Here is a 6,823-nt window from a genome sequence, read left to right on the forward strand (position 1 = left end):
AGCCTTAAATACTTTTTAGAACAAAGATTATCCTCTGAAGAGCAACAAAAGTGGGTCACAAAGATGTTGGGTTATGACTTTGAAATCATCTACAAAAAAGGGAAGCAAAATGTGGTGGCAGATGCACTCTCAAGAAAGGATGAGGATGTGGAAGCATTGTTGTGTGCCATTTCTATTATCCAACCAGATTGGATAAACGAAGCAAGGGAGGAATGGAAGAATGACGAAGAAGTGTGGGCACTTATTCGAAAGCTACAACAAGATTCCAGTACTTCTGATACATTTAGCTGGAAAAATGATTCGTTATGGTACAAAGATCGCTTATACCTCTGTAAGAATTCCCAGCTAAAACAAAAGATTCTTATGGAATTGCACACTTCTCCCTTAGGAGGGCACTCAGGATTTTTAAAAACTTACCACAGGGTTAAGAAGGAATTTTTTTGGGATGGCCTTAAATCAGATATTCAAAAGTTTGTGGCGGAATGTTTGGTTTGCCAACAAAATAAAGTTGAAACAATTAAGACACCGGGTCTATTACAACCTTTATCCATTCCAAGCCAACGTTGGGAGGAGGTTTCAATGGATTTTATCACAGGTTTACCCAAGTCTGAGGGAAAGAGTGTCATCATGGTGGTAGTTGACAGACTTACCAAGTATGCACACTTTTGTGCATTATCACATCCATTTAAAGCCAGTACAGTTTCTACTGCATTTATGGAAACAGTTCAAAAGCTACATGGAAACCCAAAGATTATTGTAAGTGACAGAGATCCCATTTTCACTGGAAATTTTTGGACAGAATTATTTTCTTGTCTTGGTACTCAGTTAGCTCATAGCTCATCTTATCATCCTCAATCTGATGGGCAAACTGAGATAGTAAACAAATGTTTGGAAGGATATCTTCGTTGCTTTGTATCTGATAAACAGACACAATGGGTCAAATGGTTGCCTCTGGCTGAATGGTGGTATAACACTTCCTTCCATACAGCAACAAAAATGACCCCATTTATGGCACTTTATGGGTATCAACCACCATCCATCACATCATATTTAAGAGAAAATTCTAAGGTTCAGGCAGTGGAACATCACATCGAACATCAACAACAAGTCCTCCAACTCTTAAAGGATAACCTCGTGTTGGCACAAAATAGAATGAAACAACAGGCAGATCAACATCGCAGTGAAAGAAGTTTTGATGTAGGTGATTGGGTATTCCTACGGCTACAACCATATAAGCAAATGTCCCTAAAGCAAGCTAAGAAGGATAATAAATTATCACCAAAGTATTATGGTCCGTACAAGGTGTTGCAAAAGATTGGTACTATGGCATACAAATTGGAGCTTCCTGCAGCTTCTCGATTGCACCCAGTTTTCCATGTTTCATGTTTAAAGAAGGTTATAGGTGACAAGCTCCCAATTCAAACAATATTGCCAGAACTTGACGAGGAAGGAAAAATTATATTGGAACCGGAAGCAGTCACAGAAACAAGAACTCGACAGCTACGAAATCGATCAATTTCAGAGTATCTTATCAAGTGGAAGAACTTATCCGCTGAAGATTCCACATGGGAGGATGAGAATTTTATGCAGAAGTATCCAGAACTACTCAAGCGTTGAGGACAACACTTTTTTGAAGGAGAGGGGCATGTTGGGTCCCTATAATACTAGTGATTACCCCATTACTATTGTAGTTATACCCCTTATTTATATTGTTGTGCCCCTATTACCCCCATATTGTTATTTCTGTGCCCCATAGAATCCCTCTATTGTTATTTTTGTGGCTTTATATTATTATTGTTAGGTCGGCTGGATTATATTGTGACTCCTTAGACTCCTATATATAGAAAGGAGGTTTTGTCATTTGTATCATCCAAGAATTGTTCATTTATGTAATGTAAAGGAGGTTGCCCCCTCGAAGAGGCTGAATTCTAAGGCGTGGATCTCTCTTTTCTATCTTTTTGTGAGCTGGTTTCATAACAAAAAATGTTATCATTAGAAGAGATGTAAAGTTTGTTGAAAATATATCGGCCTATGAGCCTAGTTCGGCGGATGTGCCACCTCTCCCTATCTCTTCTACTTTTGAAAATATTTCTTCTTCATATGATGAAAGCAAGGATGAAAATCCTCCCCCACCTTCTCAGGATCCTCCTTCAGCTCCTCAGCTTCCAAAATGGGTCGATGCTACTCGAGATGCAGCAGGTGATCTTGCTAGTGATCCTACAGATCAGTGACATACACATTCTCAGTTTGATAGAGCCTCTTCTTTACTAGCTCAAGCTTCAGCGAATTATGATCCTGACACCTTTGCAGAAGCTTCAGGCCATCCAGATTTGGAAGCAGCTATGAATGAAGAATATCATTCATTATTGGAAAATGATACATGGGATCTTGTTCCTCTACCAAAGGGACGAAAACTTGTTAGATGCAAATGGGTTTACAGAACCAAGTATGGACCAGATGGGAAAGTTGATAAACATAAATATCGTCTTGTTGCTAAGGGTTTTTCACAAGTTGAAGGCATTGACTACACTGAAACCTTCTCCCCTATTCCCAAAATGAACTCTATCCACCTTGTTCTTTCCCTTGCTGCCTCTTTCAAATGGGAAGTCCATCAGATGGATGTTAAAGCTGCCTTCTTGCATGGTGACTTGTATGAAGAAATCTATATGGAACAACCTATTGGCTTTATACAAACAGGCTCCAGCCTTGTATGTTGGCTTAAGAAATCCCTTTATGGTCTCAAGCAAGCTCCTCGAGCTTGGTATGCCAAAATGGATAACTTTCTTTTAGAAAATGGCTTTTCTAGGTGTCATTCTGACAATATTGTCTACACCAAGAAAGTGGGAAAGTCTCTTATCATTCTTGTTCTTTATGTTGATGATCTTATCCTGACTCGTAGTGACCCCAACCTTATAAACCATGTGAAGTCTAGCCTTAAAAGGAAGTTTGAAATGACAGACTTAGGACACTTACATTATTTTCTTGGTCTTCAAGTCTTGCAATCCAAGGAAGGTATTTCTCTTTCCCAGTCCAAGTATCCCTGTGATATTCTACGCCATTTTCATATGGAAGACTGTAAGCGAGCCCCTTCTCCCTTTCAGTCTGGATTCAAAATTTTAGTCACTTGTACTTCTCTTGAAGTTGATGCTACCTTATACCGTCAACTTGTAGGAAAACTTTTGTATCTAACCCATACTCGTCCTGACCTTTCCTTTGCTATTGGCCTTGTTGCTCGGTTTACGCAAAGCCCACGTGAAAGTCATTGGAAAGAAGCTAAAAGAATACTTCGTTATGTTCAAGGTAGAGTTCAGTTTGGGATTCATTACAGTGTCGAATCATCTCCTCTATTGGTTGGTTTCACTGATTCCAATTGGGCTGGTGACCTGATGATCAGAAGTCTACTGCAGGTTATGTGTTCACTCTTGGTTCAGGACCTATTACATGGGCTTGCAAGAAACAAGGTGTCACTTCTCTTTCTTCAGCAGAAGCAAAGTATCGTGCTGTTGTAGAAGCCAATAAGGAAGCCTTGTGGCTTCATCAGATCCTATCAGAGTTTGGCTTTCAGTAGTAGCATCCGACTACACTTTGGTGTGATAATCAAAGTGCCATTCAACTATGCAAAGATCCAGTCCAATATCAGCGTAGCAAACACATTGAACTGCACATGCACTTTATGAGAAAGCTCATTCACGACCATGTTCTTGAAGTGCAATATTGTTCAATAGATGATCAAGTTGCAGACATCTTTACAAAGGTTCTCACAGAGGCAAAGTTTACTAAACTTCGATTTATGGTTGGAGTTCAAGAAGTTGTCACTAAGGGGCAATAGGCTCTAGTGCCTCCTTCCTTCTCATATTGTGTCATATTTGTAAATCCTTCAATCCTATCCCAAGTTGTTCTTAAGGGGGGATGTTAGGATATTCCGACACATAGGAAATAGTTAAGTATAACTGGGTCTAGTATAGAGTTAGGTAAAGTGTGTTTCTTTACTATGTACATTTTGTAACTTACGATCCGACGGTCACGATATGTAGTGATCCGACGGTTCATTCTCTGCTCAGTATTATCGACACTTGATCCGTGGCTTAACACCCGATTGGTCCATGATCTCTATTTAAAGAGCATGGAGGGTCATTTGTACATTAACTGTTCATGAGAGAAGCTTATGTAAAATTTCATTCTTTTATTAATAAATTTCTTGAAGTGGCCGCGTTGGCTCAGGCCGTGGACTGTTTCCCTCTTTGATGGTTTTAACCACATCAAGAGTACTGGTGTATTGTTCTGTGATCTGTTTGTGAGCGGTGTCCTTTGGTGTTCTATCTGAGGAACTTACCCTGTAAATTCCTACAATAGCTCTATGGCCCAAGAAATAATAGTTACCTACTATGCCACTTACCACTAACTCTACTATTTGATGCAATAGAGATACATGGTCTTTATATTCTTAACAATGTTCATGAAAACCTTTTTCATTGAATAACACCTTACTAGGGCTTATATAATTATCGTTTTATTTAGTCAATTCCCTTTATAGCACTTGTAGGGGTGTCAATTTTCTCATATTGTAGCTGTGATAACATGATGATTATATCATTAATTTCATACATTGCTATCCACTACTTAGAATAATTTCTTTCACTGCGAGGTTTAATTTTTCCTCAAGGACAAGGATATTCTGGTTGGCTATGATAACATTAAAAAATTTCAATCTAATGGACTTGGATGTAGCCCTACTAATTATTGTAAATATCATTAAACACAAGCATGAGCATAAGCACAACCATATCCTTCATGAAAATTGTAGAGGTATAAGTAAGAGCATTTCCTTCATGAAACTTGAACCCTAATGAGAAATTGAATAATACCCCACATTCAATTTTATTTATTTTTAACAAATTTGAATGAACTCTTGATTAGTTTCAAGAGGTTGTACAATGGAGAATGGACAAATATGACTAAAATGTGAAAAATTTGGCAACTGCTCATCTTCTCCCTGCAACAAAAATTTAAGACTTCTAAATTCTAACTTCTACACCTTCCCTACCGAAACATTTTTTAATTAAATTTAAAAAATACTTGGCCAATCATATGATTAATAATTTAAAAACTACCTATATCATTGAAGTCCACCCCACAACAATGGAGAGTAGTCGGGCAGGTTAAAAAATGGCATAATCTTTCAGCATGAGAATGATATTTGTTGGTGCATTAATGGGGCTTGCAATATGCGTGGGCTCAAACCCATTTCAATTGAGTCTCATTGCCCATTTCCACAAATTTATACCATATGCAGTCGAATCCCCACCATGGTCGTAGCTTCCTTAGTTAAAGGACTAGAAAAAAAAACTTCAGAATTCTAAGAGAGCATCGCCTTTGATCCTCAGCACAGAAGACCTTACTCTGTTGTAGCCAATGGCTACGTCATCTTCTGGAATGGTCAACAATGGTTCGAATTTGCTATAATTAAAGAGCACCAAGATGAAATGCCAACAACTAAATTCTTAACTCCCATTTTAATTGCTATTTTAATTAACCACATTTGAATTCTTTTTTATCATGTTGGTTTGAGTACAAAGTATATTTTACCATGACGATTCCACCTAGCATTGTTCCATCTCTTTCAATACTTGCAATCTTACCTGATATGATAATTACAAATATAGTAGTTGCTTATATTATTATAACTATATACCTGAGACTGAAAATGCAGAATTAGGGAGGGAAACAATTGGTGCATCTCCTTCGTTGCATAAATAAAATGGGTACCTTTTTTTTTAGACCTATTCTACATTCTGGAATTTGTATTCCTACAGTCTCCCACACATGCCTTGTTGTTTCTAGTTTGAGTGGACTCTTTAGCTCAAAAATAAACAATCGAAACCTACATCATTAACTCCATCACGTCACTCATTTAACCTCTATGAGTATCACGATTTCCATAGCTGATTAGGTGGAAACTTGTTGGAATCCTATTCCACATCACAACCTATTCTGTCGATTACAGGACATATCTACAACTGAAACATGGGAGTGAAAGCATTAAGGGTGAGTCCACACTTACTGCATGCATATGTCGATGATGATTCACAACCTACCACGTGTTCTTTTTTACACCAATCTAAATAGTACTTTCCCACTGCTATCCACAGTGGATAGAGAACCAAGCTGGCTCTCTTTTTGTATTGATGGATAGAGCACGTAGTTGGGATCAACATTATCTCTAGAATTATTTCTAATTTCATTTTATGTGTAAGGTTGAGTGTTAATCACTCTATCCATTCCAAATCTTCCAACTCTTCTATGTTTTTCGCAAGAATAATATGTATAACTTAATCCGACTGAGGGGGTGTATAATCCTTATCCCGACGTCTTCATCTCACTATAAACAATAGGAAACAACTGAGATTTTCACTTTTTTCCCAATATTTACATGGAAACAACATTGTCGGGTTGTGACCAGCTCACTTACCTCCAAATTGGTGATAAAGTAGGCACCCGCAGTATTACGACCCTTTTTCTAGGACTTTCGGCATGTATTGTTGTTTATTCATAAAGCATGCTCCGTAGCCACCCCGAGTGGCATTTATCAAAATCCTACATAAAAACCACTATTTGTTCTACTGGGCATGGGAATAAAACATGCCATCATCGATGTGATTGAACTTATCTAATTTGCCTGAGGTATTGTTGTTTATCCATAACCCATGCAACATAACCACCACAAGCAGAGTTTATCCAAATCCTATAGAAAAACCACTGTTAGATTCATGAACTGCAAGAGAATCTTCCGTTGATCATTTTGATTGGGTAACCTACAGTTTCA

The sequence above is a fragment of the Pinus tabuliformis genome, chromosome J (assembly GCF_031772625.1).
Source record: "Pinus tabuliformis cultivar Carrire ecotype Pingquan chromosome J, CPIR1, whole genome shotgun sequence".
NCBI lineage: Eukaryota > Viridiplantae > Streptophyta > Pinopsida > Pinales > Pinaceae > Pinus > Pinus tabuliformis.